Genomic DNA, 15,850 nt, shown 5'->3' with positions numbered 1-15,850 from the left:
GCTCTTCAGCCTAGGTGACAGAGCGATACTCCATCTCAAGAAAAAATAAATAAATAAATAAAATTGTAAATATAATAGGCAAATATATTTTATTTGATGTCACAACAATGTGAATGAATATTTTCTTGTCATTTTTAGTTGATAAACGACTAAATTAGTTTTATATGGGTATTGTCTTAAAATATTATATCAATATTATAGAAGTTAAAAGAACATATTAAATGTGTAAAGGTTTTAGCAAATAAGGATACATTTTATTGGCTTTGGCTACACTCCTATCCCATTCACTCCTTTCTTTCTGCTTGCAAGTTTTCTGATCAAAGTCAGAATTCTTAACCTTGTTCATCATTAGTAAGATGCCTTTTTCCTCTGTTTTCCCTCCAGATGTTCTCTTTGTCTTTGGTTTTATGTGGTTTACATATAGTCTAGGTATTCTTTTTCTCTATTTATTTTATTTTACGTTATTGGTATTTTATCTCTCCATTCTTATTCCTTCTTTGTATTCTTTCTTAGTATTCTTTGTATTTGTATTCATATTTTATCTTTCTTCATATGTGATGAAGACTGTGGATTAGTGTCTTTAATTTTGGAAAGTACTCAGCTATTATTTCTTCAAATATTTCTTCTGCCTCATTCTTTCTCTCTTTTTTCTCTTCTGGTATTCCAATTACAAGTATACTATACATTTTCATATTTCTCCACAGTTCTTGGATGCACTATTTGTTTTTTAAATTCCTTTCACATTTCTATTTGAAAAGTTTCTATTGCGCTATCTTTAAGCTCACTGAGGTTTTTCTTTGTCTCTTCAGACTGTATTCTTTCTTTCCTTTGGTATTTGTTTTATCGTTTTGTTGAAAGTAGCACATGTTGTATAGGATAAAATATACTGAAATAAATAAGCTTTTAGTGAGAAGATTTGCATGAATCTGACTGGCATTTGGGCTGTGTTTAATGTTTGCTGTAGTTATAAGTACCAGAAACTACAAATTTCTCTAGTTTCTTTGTTTTTGTATTTCCTCTTGGCTTTGTGGCTTCTTGTTATACTTCTCAGAGAGCATTCACATTTTGTAGCTCTTCTAGTTGTAATCCACTAAAAAACACTACAGGCTCACTGGTGTAGTGGTAGGCCGTGGTAGAGGAAAGTCATCTATAGTCTCCCAATTAAGTCTCCTCTTTTAGTAGAACCGTGTCTGGGAGGTGTTTCACACTTCACAAGTGTTTCTGTCCCTCCTACACAAATATAGAGTTGTTTTTTTTTTTTTTTTCCTTTCTCATCTTTTACTCTTTTCCCTGGATAATGTTCCAGATTTACTTTCTTGCATTCTGGTGACTACATTTCAATGTTTCCCCTCCACCTCTTAGGTATGACAGAAAGGCTAGAAGAACACAGGTAGAAAAATATTTCAGCATTGCCCTATGAGAGGCCTTTCTCTCAGAGTTGCCCTTTGTTATAGAGAAGAGTCTGGGAGGATTATGTCAACATTTTGGCTACTCTCCCAATCCCCCTGCCAAAGGCTTGAGGGCATTTTTATCAGATCTTCACTGTAAAAGTCTGATGAGGTTCATGGAGAAAAACTCCATGATAGTGTGGAAACTCCCGTGATTGAAGCCCCCAGGAATTTCTTACTCTTAGCTTATAGATGCTCCACCTCCGGCAATTCACTCAAATTATTAATGAAGTTGTCCTACTGCTATGGTTTCCAGTGGCTTCCACTCCATCTAAGCAGATTTCAAGTACTGTATCTCTCTCAATGTGCCTGTCTCTTCAGATTTTGTTGTGGCCGTTTTCTAGGATCTCAGTCCTTTGTGAGTTCATGAAAAGTTGAATGATTTCAATTTGTCTAGCCTTTATTTGTTGACATTCTATTCTATTCACACTACCTGGTTCACCATGTTATATGATTTCAGATATGCCAATATTTTAAAACAAATTGCCTTTAATTGACAGAATTATTACTTGCAATTTCATTCTTTGCATAACTATAAAGCTTTACTTTTGCAGCATACAAACCACTAACAGGTCACTGAACTAACAGAACTCTTGATTTGTTTTCTTTTTCTATTTTAACTTTCTTTCCTCATATCATTCAACATTTAAAAAAGAAAAAAAAAAAAGCATGCCAGTCAATTCCTGTTACTCTTGAATCTTTTACTTACTAAAATTGAAGTGAAGTCTTCTATTATTTCCTATCAAAATGAATGATGAATACAAAATTGGCTTTGAAACTGATGTCTGGCCAACACAATCATTGGTAATACAAAGGCATTAATATGATACATGCCTAGGGCTGCAAGTTCATCTAAAATAGCATGTTCCAGAAGACGGATTAGAGAAGGAGAAGAACCATTTCATGTGGGCTCTGTCATCATAATTCATCATGTTGTCCTGGACAATTAGAGGACATTTCTGTTATTTCTTGCTACTTGCATTTAAATCCAAGTCAACAAGTCTGTTTCTCTGGAGCGCATTCTGATAAATCTTCCCCAATAATTCCAACTTACTTATTTCCACTAAACCAGGAAAATGTGTACAACCCAGAAAACGAGGGGTTAAAAAGATGGTGAGCACAATGGTCTCTGGGTGACACTTCAGAGTGCAGGATTAATAGAAATTAATTCTAATTTCTATTGTTTAGTAATGATTGGAGTTAACAGATGGGGTGGGTTGGAAATAATTAAAAGTTTAACTGGGAAGTGATTTGCATCACCTCCACCTCAGCAAAAGATTTAAATTAACTTTAAAAATCACTGAACTATTCCAAAATGCCTTTTAGGAATGGTCTCACTATGACTTTAACCAATTTTCAGAACGTCTACAGCTCTCTAGTTTTGTAGTTGACAGTTATATCTTCTTTTTGTTCCGTGTTGGATAATTGGAGCATATTCATTATATTTTTATTGCTCTCTGGCTTTTAGTGGTCTTCTCACTTGAGTCACTGTTCTTTCCTTTTAGAAAGCCAAAAGATAGCAAACATACTATTTCAGACCCACATAACAATAGTAAAGTAATTGTATATGTGAGAAAAATGTTCTGGATTTGTGACTCACCCAGTTTACACATAGGTATTCTCAGTAAGCCCCTACTTGACAAGCACATCGTGGTTAAATGATACATGGTATCTTATTAAGGAAAGTCTAGGAATTATCTAGTGAAATTAAGTTAGAGAAACAATACCTTTAGGCAGATCTGATGTTAAATCTAGCCATTTTCTAGACTATCAAATTAAGATACACATTTACACATTAAGGTAAGACTCATCCAACAATAAGATTCATCCCTTATATAAAATAAATCTGTAGATCAAATTCTACTTTAGAGAATTATAGCCTTCATTTCTATTAACCCCTTCTAATATCCTCTTCTGAGACAATTACCTTCTCTCTCTGACACCCAAAATCACTCTAAACTTCCTGAATAGTCACATCCACAGGCTAAGTCTGTGAAAATACATTTTTTTTAGTTTAACTGAACACTCACGAAGTGCTAGATGCTTTACATGCTTTAGTTCATTTAAGCTTTACTACCTACTAGCTTAAGTGAGAAACAGAAATTTGGGGTAACCTGAAACAGGCACACATCTAATGAACAGTTTATCTACAATTAAAATGGAGGTATTCTGCCATATCCTGATGCCCTCTTCAACCTTCCTCGGCTATCCTGTTTCACGTATGGATATTCAGGATATGAAAAGTCATGAACCAAGAAAGAAATAGGTAGGTTTTGAATATAAAGTAACTATATTTCTGTGCAATTTCTTACTGTTCATAGTAAGAGAGTTATAAGACATTCAGTTTGGAAGAAGTATACCACTGGATTTCTTTGCATGGTGAAAGTAGAAAGTTTTGTTTTGCATTAGTAGAAAATTGCATTAAAAATATACAAACAAATAAAAAGTGTCTTAAGTGTTAATTGAGTGATGCTGCCATGACAACTTTATAATCTTTGCAAAGCTTTTTTATTAGAAGCCTCTCTAAATTGCATATCATGGTAGAAATAAACTAAGCAAATAAATTATTTCTCTTATTACAGGAATGTATGATATCAAGAACTCATTTTCACTTTGAGATTTTTAAAGTAAGCATATAGATAGCATTAAGATATGAATAAACATGAGTGATAGATTGAGTTGTCTAACAGCCAGCCTCAAGCAGAAAAACCAACTGACTTGAACAAAGGATCTCAGCAGAGGGAGATTTATGTTATTCAGCTGAATTACATTCCTTTATAGACTGTTGCAGATGGGCTGCAGGAAAAGCAGCCATCTATCCGATTTAAATAGACTGTGTGCTAGTACTATAGATATACCATTAATTCATTGCTGGGTTGCTGTAGGCATGGAACTGGCTTTGTTCTTTGACAGTCTCCCTCAGATTAAATAGAAATGCTATTTACCAGAGTGTCAAATAAATAGGGTCCATATAACACTCTAATCAAGTTGCAATGACATTACATATTTAAGCCTCAATATTGAAGATGGTCAAGTCAGCAGATACTTACACTCTGCAGAACTCTGTCAACCACTGAGAGCTACTTGTCATTTTCCACATAGCTATTATCTTCTATATGTAAATAATAATATTGATATCTTTAATCTGTGCTGCATATTGTAGTTATGATGCTGATTCTCTTTTGTATAGACTCTCTTATTTTTTACAAGTTTCTGAAGTATTATTATCTTACATTTAGGGATAATAAAATTGCACAGGAGAAATTAAGCAAGTTGTCCAAGGTTATAAAACTAAGAAGTGAAAATCTAGAATTCAAACACAAATATATTGTCTCTAATTCCAATATTCTTTCCATGGCATGTTGTTATGTGTTCTGGAATGGGGTTACTATAAATGAAGTATATTATGTTCTAAGTTGTGAGTAAAGCATACATAAAAGTAACTATAATGGGAAATTTGTAAGTTGTGAGTAAAGCATACGTACGAGTAACTATAATAGGAAAAAATTACTGCAAGCATTAAGTATAGCTACATTCCTGAAGCATTTCTAGTGTCTCACTTACCCATGAAGTCATAACATAAAAGGATAGCGTTGCCTTAAAGTAACTCATGGGCAAACCGCTCTCAGTAGTTTGGAATAATTAGAAACCTGGACTTAATTTTGAATACTAATAGAGATTGTTGTCTTCAATCCTATGTTACTAAACATACTTGCTTACAGGCAGGCCACACAATCTATGTGAAAGTACTTTAGGTCTCTTTTACACATATGGGGTCTAAGAGGAGCGGGAACATATTGAGCTAATGTGATCAAGCACTGAAGTTACTAATTTGGAATTATTCTGATATTAACACCAAAAAGTAAAAACTTAAACAGTTTTGATGTTAGAAGAGATACAGAATTCACTGAAATGTTTTCAAAGAGTGGATATGACAGTCTGATATTTATAAAAGCATGTATTTCCTGAATTAGATCTGACACTTTACAATTTAAAGCATTAATGATTCAGTATCTGCATTTCCAATTCAACTGGCAGCACATTGTCTTCACTCCACATTCCCATTACAGGGAGATGACCTGTCAACATTTAACGCTACATACAGACAAATCTTCACCTGCAATTTTGGTCTCAAATGACTCCATACTAATGGGTATCAACACTTCAATGCAAAATCTTATTTAGGATGCATTGTGACCAGAATGATGAAATCATTCTTTTGCAGGTAATCAGTGGATTTGATAGAAAAAAAAATACTTGTTCTGCCCAGTTAAGCCAGACCCTGGGTAACCAGATGTTTGGCATATCAATTGACATTCTAGTGCCTAATAAATATATATAGCCTGGTTAGAATTTCATGGAAATGACTTCATTTTAAAAAGAGATGACTGGAACAAGTTTTAAAATAGGCTTATCAGAGGGCACAAGCTATTCAGTTTCCTCCTTCCCACAGGGTTCTTATATGTAGTTCATTGCATAACGTAATACATATTTTCGATATTCTCTTTGTTATCAATAAAGCTGAACATACTAAATAAAACATTACTATATTATTTAAAATAAATGTATTTCTCAAAAATGTGAAAAAATTACATTTTTTTACATTAGAAAAAATATATATTTCTTCTTCATTTTAATTGACCTTTGTCATCTCTTCAATTCTTGTACTGACATGTAAGGCCAGAATCAAGCAATTTACTCATGTTTTGTAATTTTGAATTTAAAAAGTATTTATCAAATATTTTTATATGCCTAGCATTGTGCCAAATATTTGAGAAATTTAAAAAAGAGTACAACTCTTTCTAGGCCCTCTAGAAGTTCACGATATTGTTTTAAGACATATGTCTATCATGTAACACAGGGAAAAATGTTATCATATCTCAAATTTGTGACAGAAACAGTTAAGTGCAATGAAAATTACCTAGGAGGAAGATGAGATAGACAACACTGAAGTTCAATTTTGCTCCTAAATTGACTAAATTCTTTTTACTATTTTCTAAACGAACTCTTTTTACTACCCATATTATGCATGCATTTAAGGAAAGTAAAAAAAAAATGCAGTCTTTTTTTGACAATGAAAAGGTAACAGAGTGGTTTATATATTCACCCCAACACACACATATGATCCCATAATCAAATCCATACAAATCAATATGTCTTTTTACCAATTATAATCACAAAGTTAATCCTGAAAATAGTGTGTGAGATGTAATTTTCATTATAATAAAATATAACATAAAAACACTTTATTTCGTGAAGATGTGCACACTTACATGAAATATACCATTTGAATATGTGTGTTTACATACACACATATGTATAAATCTAATGTGTGTGTGTGTGTGTGTGTTTGCATATGTGTGGGCATGTTGGTTTATTCTGAGACACTAATTCTCCACTTTACCTTAGAGATCAAAACATTATATAGATGCTTGATGAAATTTAAGCCAAAAAAGCATAACAAAATGGTAGCAAATAAATGACTGGCAAAAAGTCATGAGGAATATTTTATGACAATTAATTTTTGAATTATTACAATTGTAACCAACAGTATTATTTTCTATATCAGCTTCACTGAAATGAACCTCAGAAGTAAAAACAAAACCCTCTTTTCTGTTCTCTGATGTAAGCAACTCTTTGGAAATGGATTAAGTAAACATGAGCCTTGTGCATTTGATAAATATGTATGTCTTATTTCTCCTTTCCCACTGCTTTCCATCCAGCTGCAGCTGGGAACCAAGCAATAAATACTATTTATTTATTTTAATAGTATGCTTAGTGGAAGTATTACCAATATTTCCTATGCTTAAAAACATCCCCAAATGCATTTTGTGTTAGGCTCAGCATTTTCATCATAATTTACAACTTAAAAGGGTAATCTCTATTACTCTATGTCAAACCAACAACTGGGTAAGTGCAGAATGTTACCCTGTGAAGTATGATCAAATTTATTGCTGCAGTCATTAGTACATATTGATTCTGCTTATAACAACCCAAAGGGAATAGTAAAGCTATTATGCTGGTGTTTGGTCTCTCTCCGAGAGGAGCCAGGCTTGGCACAGCCAAGTTTCAAGAAACATCCAATTAGTTCAGCAATCAATGCTGCTCCTTTTCTTTTGGTTATTATTAATACAACTAGTCAGTGACATGAACTTCTAGATCTCGGACTGTCTTACAATCAAATCTGAGCAACACTACTGCTTTTTTGCAAAGGCAAATTTATTCTGTCACTTTTAAAGTTATACGTTTTTTATGTGAAATCATTTGATAATTTCTGTTTGTCTTCTGTAAAAAAAAAAGGCATTCAAATTCACAATACAATACTGCTATGCACTAGGTAGTTTCTCATAAGCTCCTTTATTTCTATATCTTAGGCATCAACATTTTACATTCATGTTAACCGGGATGGGCTCCCACTGAAACCTGGTAAATATATTTGGAAGTCAATTTGCAGAATCTAACTTTTGTTTTTATAATAGAAAATCAAATTGTAGGCCTTTTAAAAAGAGAAAACTCCTGCTATCACTTCCACACCAAACACAAGCCTCTCTTTTACTAATCTTGCTTGTTCTTTTCCAGAAGGAGTACAATTTTCTGGTTGGTAAGACTACAGAATACTGATCCACCTGTACTAGTGATCCACCTGTACTAGTGATCCACCTGTACTGGTGACCCACCTACAGTAGAGGTCACAGAGCTGAGTTTGCTTAGTTGTGGTTAAATGTGAGCTTTGCGCTTTCACTTTCATCAGTGAAAAATTAACGATCTCAACATTTAGATATAGAGTTAAGGGAGTGCAGAGTCACCCATATCTCTTTGGGCTGTGACATGTGCATCAAATCCAATTTTACAGAGCTCTGTACTAAGTACACACTTGCCTCCTAGCTGGCATTGTTTCTTGTGTACAAAGAATCCACAAGATTCACATAACACATGATTGACTTAGCTAAGGCAAAATTTTGTTATTTTGTGAGGACTCCCATTTAATAAAATCCAATATACATCATATAATTAAAACCTAGTCTATCTGCCCCAACAAAACAAAACCTATAAACTGCAGTTGAGAAAACAATTTGAATGTAAGAAATGTAGTGACTTTTATCCAGGTCTATGACAATATTTCAAATCACTATCAACTAGAATATACCTGATGGACAAACTATGGGCTGCAGGACAAATCCTGCTGTGCTTGTTTTGGTAAATAAAGTTTTATTTGAACACAGCCATGCTCTTTAGTTTACTATTATTTTTTTGCTGCTTTTGCATTACAAAGGCACAACTGAGACAGAAACTACATGTTCCGTAAAGCCAAAAATATTTACCATTTGGTCCTTAATAGAAAAGTTTGCCGACTCCTGGACTACGTCATACTTTATATAATGCTACATATTAAAGTTCCTAAAACAGTCCATAATATATAGTAGCTACTCATTATGTTTTGTTGTATGAATGAATGAATATAAATCTTTTTTGTGCATTTTATAAATTTGTAGGAAAAAGCTCTGCCTTAGAGATTGTATTAGTCCATTTTTGCACTCCTATAAAAGCATACCCGAGACTGAGTAATTTATAAACAAAAGAGGTTTAATTGACTTACAGTTCCACATGGCTGGGGAAGCCTGAGGAAACTTACAATCATGGTGGAAGGTGAAGGGGAAGCAGCCACCTTCTTCATGAGGCAGCAGGAGAGAGAGCACAGGGAGAATGCGCTCTCCAGACACTTATCAAACAACCAAATCTCGTGAGAACTCCCTCGCGATCACAAGAAGAGCATGGGGGAAACCATCTCCATGATCCACTCACCTCGCATCAGGTCCCTCCCTCAACACATGGCGATTACAATTGGAGATGAGATTTGGGGGAGGGGAGACACAAAGCCAAACCATATCAGAGGCGGACCTAAATCTATCTTTCTTTTTGCTCTCCTTCCCTGGTTTTTTCCTTCCTTCCCTCCTACCCGCCTGCCTCTTTTTTCCCTTTTCGTAGCTGAAGAAAGAGAAGAGATTAGCAGTGTCTATTTTTGGGACTAAAAAAGGTAACCCAAAATGGAGGCCTCAGAAACTGCCTCAGAAAGCAAAAGTTTTTCTCTTACCTTCTCCTGCCCTCCTGTATCTCATTCCAATTCTCCCCTGAGGCTAGCCATAGAAATTAGAATCCCTCTTCCCCAGGGTGGGTCATAAAACCCAGAACCACTTTTTCCCCAAAGCCAGCCATAAAACCTAAAAATATTACCCTAACTTACCCTCTGCTTTTCTGTGTAAAAACTGGCCATAAAGAAATTATCTGACCTACCTTGTTTTACTGTAAGTCCTAAGACTCCCATTCCAGAGAGGGTCCTGCCAATACCCAGAAGGAAAGAGCGCATGCTCCCAGAGGCCAAGAAGAATCTAGACAGACAGACCTTGCTGGGTTTCCCCACTCAGTCTATAGCATTAGGTCATATGCTTTTTGTCCAGTCATATTTCTACATAGCTGTTTGTAGTTTGTTAAACCTGTTAGCAATACACCAGGATCTTTGGTCTAGGCCTTGCTGCTCACCACACAGAAAGCCAATGACTAAGATTGCGAGTATTGCCAGGGAAGAAGGCTTTAATCAGGTGCTTCAACTGGCGATAGGGAGCTCAGTTTCAAATCCATCTCCCAAAACAACTAAAACCAGAGGTTTACATAGCAAGGAAGAAATGTAACAACGTGTAAGAAAACAGGAACTAGGGAGGGGCAAGGAAGCAATCATGATGAATGAGGGGTCTGGCATGTCATTGGATGTGGTGATCTGGTGAGTTTCAGTTAGGCAATAATTTTTTTGAGAGGCCTGAAGGCCATTTCCTAAGGAAGGAACTCAGATGAAATAAATGTAAGCTTCAAGTTTTAAGACCAGAAAGTTTCATTTCTAAAGCTATCCAAAAAACAAAAACACAAACAAACAAACAAAAAAAACAAGATTATTGGGTCAGTTTCAAACCTAAGCATAAAAATAGACAATGTCCCCTATGTCTTTGGTTCTTCATTCTGAAGGCCACCATATACACTTAATAATGAATATGTATACCTTTTATTTCATTAATCTGTCTCTTGTCAGTGATTTTCAGCAAATCTTTAGAGGGCAAAGGGGAAGTTTTCCCTTCGGCCCTACACTATCCTGCTTGAAATTCGGGGAAATGAACGTGTACCACACAGGCAGAGTCTGCCTGCCTCAAGCATGCCAGCAGACTCATCACCCTGGGAATACCTCAGGGAGCCAGTGTCAGATGATTCCCCATACACTCTTATACATACTCAGCACATGCCCTTAGATGCCCTCTTCCACCATTCCAGTCACTAGACCATTTGTGTCATAAAATGCCTAAACAAAAGCTTATTTAATTAGAAGTCTCTGCCATTGTCATTTGTCACGGACTCATGTGATGGCTAATTTGCAAACTTAAATGTTATATAGGTGATCATACTTAATTGCAACTTTGCTTCATGTTCAGTTTAGCATTTCACATTACACAGCCTTAATGTTTTTCATGGGAGAAGTAATAAAAGATAAAGAGAGCTAGGAGGAAATAAAAAGGATGAGAGGTGGGAAGAATAAGATTAATAAGAATGCTATAGCTATAGTTTTTTTGAACTGTCTGCAAATACAGAAGAGATAATCACTTCTCCCCAGAATGCTGCATCATTTTTTTAGCTTTCAAAATAAATTAAATCATAAGCAATTTATCTTTTCTCTGCTGCATCATTTGGATATTTATTTTCCTACATGGTTATATTCAGTTCTTGAATCATTTAATTTTGAATCAACTCATTATGTCAGTTTTCATTACAGTGGTGTATACGCACAACAAATTGAACTAAAATTAAACTAAGGAACCCAGACATAATGCCAAGTAATAGTCCTGACAGAGCTGATTGGAAGTTTGGCTATAAACATTTACCACGTGAAAGAGCACAGAAGTTGTTAAACACAAACTCCATAAATTCGGTCAAAGCTTATTTATTTAACCATATTCTTTCTCAACTTACTCAGACTTTGATTTTTACAAAATTGAAGGAGGAATTTTTAATGTGTAAAAATTGTCCCTAGAGTTTGTAACCCTTGTTATAAACTGTTATAAGTGGTAGGAATTGGCTAAATAACTTCTAAAGAACAGAAACAAAAAATGACTCTTAAATTTTAAAAGTCATTTGGAAAGTGTTTAAATGCTACCTGTAATAGCTCTTTGAAAATTGATGTATGAATATTATAATTTAAAACATTCTCTAATGCACAGTCCAAACGTGACCCTGAGACCATGTTTATTATTTAAATAACAAAAGGTATGTACTATGTACACTGCTTTAAATTTAGTTATTGGCTTCTGAAGGGGTAGATTGAGGAGGGTGAAGAGGAAAGGAATTATCACTTAATTGATTATCAATATATTTGTTAATATGTAAAATGTTGGAATTCAGAGTCAATTTATTTCTACCATGCACCTGAACACTAATGCTTTTGGTATATATGTTTTCAGTGCAAAATAAAGGTTGGTATGTTAGAATAACATAACCATATATCCCATTTCCCAATTATTCCTTCATTATACCTCTATGATATACTATTTTTCTGAAAAAAAAGAAAAAATATTTATTAAGATCATATGTCTCATGACACTTTTTAATGGAATATGAATTTACAGATAAAAAGTTGGTGTGAAAAATGTAAAAATTCTGAACAGTTTTTAAACTTAGTTTTTAAAAGTCACTTTTAAAGCCCCTTGAACACATCCATCTGTCAGTTCAAGATGGCATCCTCTAGGACTCTTGCATAACATTTACATCATTTCAATTTTATGTCTAAATATGTTGATTGTGCCTCTTAAAAGGCCACCAGTATACAGTGTCCTTGTATTTTATCTGCCTGGATTTCTGTTCCCCAGGAAATATATTATATGACCTCTGATTAGCAGGACCTTTGATGATTTGTCTTATTTGTTCTTCCAACCACATAAAAAAATATTTATGGAGGATCTGCTTCATTCTGGGCACTATTATACACACTGAAACAGAAATAAATAAGACAAATCAGTCTAGTAGAGATGTATAAATGATAATAATAATGCAGACAGCTAATGGCAAAATTAAAAATATATGCAAAGAACAATGGCAACACCATGAATGAGGAATTAAATACATGGGGACTACTTTTTTGTTCAGCCCCTTTTAATGCTAGCTTCCCAAATTTACCTTCCAGTAATGGGATTCTTCTGGCACTGCTGAGTAGCAAATCTGAGGCCTATTACTATTAATACTTGTTTCCTTACATCTCCAAACATACTACATTTTGTATAAGGTAAATACTCAAAAAGTATTCATTGCTATTGATACTCATTTAAATGATTTACCGAAACAATGTTGGTAAATAAAGAAACATATCAGCATAAGAAATGGACAATATGTGAAGGAGCTGTCCAGGATTAACTGCCTAGACTCAATCACTGCCTTCCTAGCTCATAACATGTAGCAGACTCTTCCTGCCTGGCTAGACTTCCCCAGCTCTGCCTTCACTTGGCCAGATTTGCTCTGCTGGTATGTTTCAGTCCCTCTCTAGTTTCTGAGCCAGTTACTGGCACGTTTAAAATCCTTATTTTAAGTTATACGTGTCTTGAAATTGAAAGATAAGACTTCTGGAGGATATTTAAGTAAATTTAATTTATATCCTGCCTTTTGAAACCCCAAACAACTCTAAATTAACATCTTATTTGGCAGGCCTGTAATTACAGAGGAAAGTCAGCTTTCAAAGGCATTGCTCTTAAAAATATACATCCAACCACTTAAGTAATGACTTGCCTTGAGAAAGTAAGAATTGCTGAGCTGTCCTTGAACCACATTGACAATTTCTCTCAGCAATGACCTGAAGACAAGATGTGCACTCTGAAAGGGGATTGCCACAATTTTTAATCTGCCTGGGTTTCTGATCAGGCAAAATATAAATCATTTAATCAGCTCCCAACTGAGCATCAGGTACAACCAGTATAAATTTTCCTTCATAAAAGTTTCATCAAAGCTGGGGATGGCTGCACTGCCTTACCTTTTGCTAGAGAAATTATAGCCTGCAAAGATTGGCTGGTAGTCATATGTGATTGATAGGCTTGGGGTGGATGGCCTTTCTGCATAGGAGTCCGAGTCTAAATGGCCTTTGCAACTACTTTCATCTTTCCCTTAAAATAATGCTTTGCTTCACTTACTGCAAAGGAAAAGGCTGCTAACAATCGTTTTTCTTTTTTTTTTTTTTTTTTCTGAAAATACTCTCACTTCCATCAATTTACAGCTAGAGAAAAATTGGCAGGCACAATCTTCAATATGGTAATTGTTTCTTATAAGCCAGCACACCTATATGAAAAGCTAGAAGATTGAAGAGAATCATCACTCTCTACCTAGCTTTAACTGAGATTTCTGAGATGAATATTATTAAATTATATGTGTTCTCATTAGCCATTTTATACATCTGGTATAATATCTGTGTGATTTTAAGATGGAAAGTAACTCCAACCAAATGAAGAAAATGTGAAGTCAGAAACTTTCTTAATTAGATCACTAATTCTCTTTACTTTTTAACTTTTGTGATATTAGAACTTATACCATTTCAAATGGAAAACATCATCTAAAATATCACAAATGCTACTCAGAATGAGAGTGCAGAGTGATAAATTCCTGAATAACAAGAGTCCTAATTATGAAATATTGAAAGCCAAGTGATATATCTTTCAAGTACTGGTCACAGCAGGAACTAAGACATAAATCAGTGCTAATAAGTAAACACGTAAGTTAATTTTAAGGAGTCTAATTTTCAGTAGACTTACATCACTCATAATGTATTTCAACTTAAAAGCCCTATCATTTCATGCTTTCAAATCAATAAGTGTATGAATTGCCTTACATTCCAATCCCATGTCATTTAATTTAATGTGTTCTTGCTAAATTATAGTAAGACTCAAAGTAAGGCAAATAGGTATAGAAATATTTAATTCAAATATTAAAAGTTAAATATAAAAGACTGGTGTTAAACAATGTATGTCCCAGGAAACAAGACTTCTATATTCTGCAAGCTATCAGCAATCAATCAATTAAAATTCACTAACACAAATGAATGAAGTGCCTCAAGTATCCCCAGCCACAGATGGACTGTTGCATCAGAACAGTTATTCTAGCTGGTAACAGAATTAAAAGTCCCCTCAGATGGAAAAGTGGAAAAACATGTTATTACACATTTGGCCAAAAAGAAAAAAAAAAGAATCTCTGATGATGATGTTAAGCAGCTGGGGCTAAAATCTCTCTTAAAACCAAGAACAGGGCAAGTTCTAATCCCAGAATCCTCAGAAAGTCAATCACAGTCAACTTTTCAATTATAAATTCAATCAATTGTAGATCACTTGTAGGGGAACTGTTGCCTTCACATACTGTACACCACAACTAAACCTTTGAAATTTCATTAAGTCCTAAAAACAATAGAATTCTGGAAGCTTCCAAAGGCAACTTTATCTCAAAGTCTTAAATGTGAGTAGTAACTTCATTCAGGACTCCCTAATCCAGAAAACCAATATTCAAGTATTTATCCATAGGCTCTTTCTTAGTTTTCTCCAACTTCAGTGTAAACAAAAGTTACCCACAGATTAATTCAAATCTCTTCCCAGAGATTTGAATCGGGTGGCCTGGCCTGGGCCACTGTCACACAACACTTCAAAGACACCTGACAGAGATGTGTTGATACTATTATAAATCTATATAAAAATAGCAGTAAGATAAAACAAAGGATCCTCAAATAACATAATATAGTCATGCCTTGCTTAACAACAGGGATACATTATGAGAAGTGCATCCTTAGGTGATTTTGTCATGTGAACATTGTGTTAGTGACTCTTTGAGGCTGGCACACATGGTAAAGAATTTACCAAGACAGGAATGAGTTTAGACGGGCATATTTATTAAAGAAAGGGGAGACACATTGCAAGGATGCAACTGGCAAGACAGCAGAAGGAAGGCTGTCTGTTGTCTGCAAAGAGGCAGGGACTGGATGAGGAGTTCTATAAGGCTATGCTGCTTTAGCTGAATGCTACAAACAGGATGCTTGAGTGCAGGGTGCTGGGAGCTGAGTGTTTGTAACAGAATGCTTAGATGCTAGTGAGCCACTTATGGTTCACCCCATTTCTCAAACATTCATTCGTCTCTGCCTGTTTCTGTTTTTCCCAGCTAAGCTCATTTTTCAATTTTCTTTTAACTCCTTGGGGCGCCACAAACATCGCAGAATATACTTAAAGCAACCTAGATGGTATAACCTACTACACACCTCAGCTATATGGTACAGCCTATTGCTTTAAGATTACAAACCCGTACAGCATGTAACTATACTGAATACTGTAGGAAATTGTAATACAATGGTA

Source organism: Pongo abelii, chromosome 3 (assembly GCF_028885655.2).
Source record: "Pongo abelii isolate AG06213 chromosome 3, NHGRI_mPonAbe1-v2.0_pri, whole genome shotgun sequence".
Taxonomy (NCBI): domain Eukaryota; kingdom Metazoa; phylum Chordata; class Mammalia; order Primates; family Hominidae; genus Pongo; species Pongo abelii.
This window is presented reverse-complemented; position numbering follows the sequence as displayed.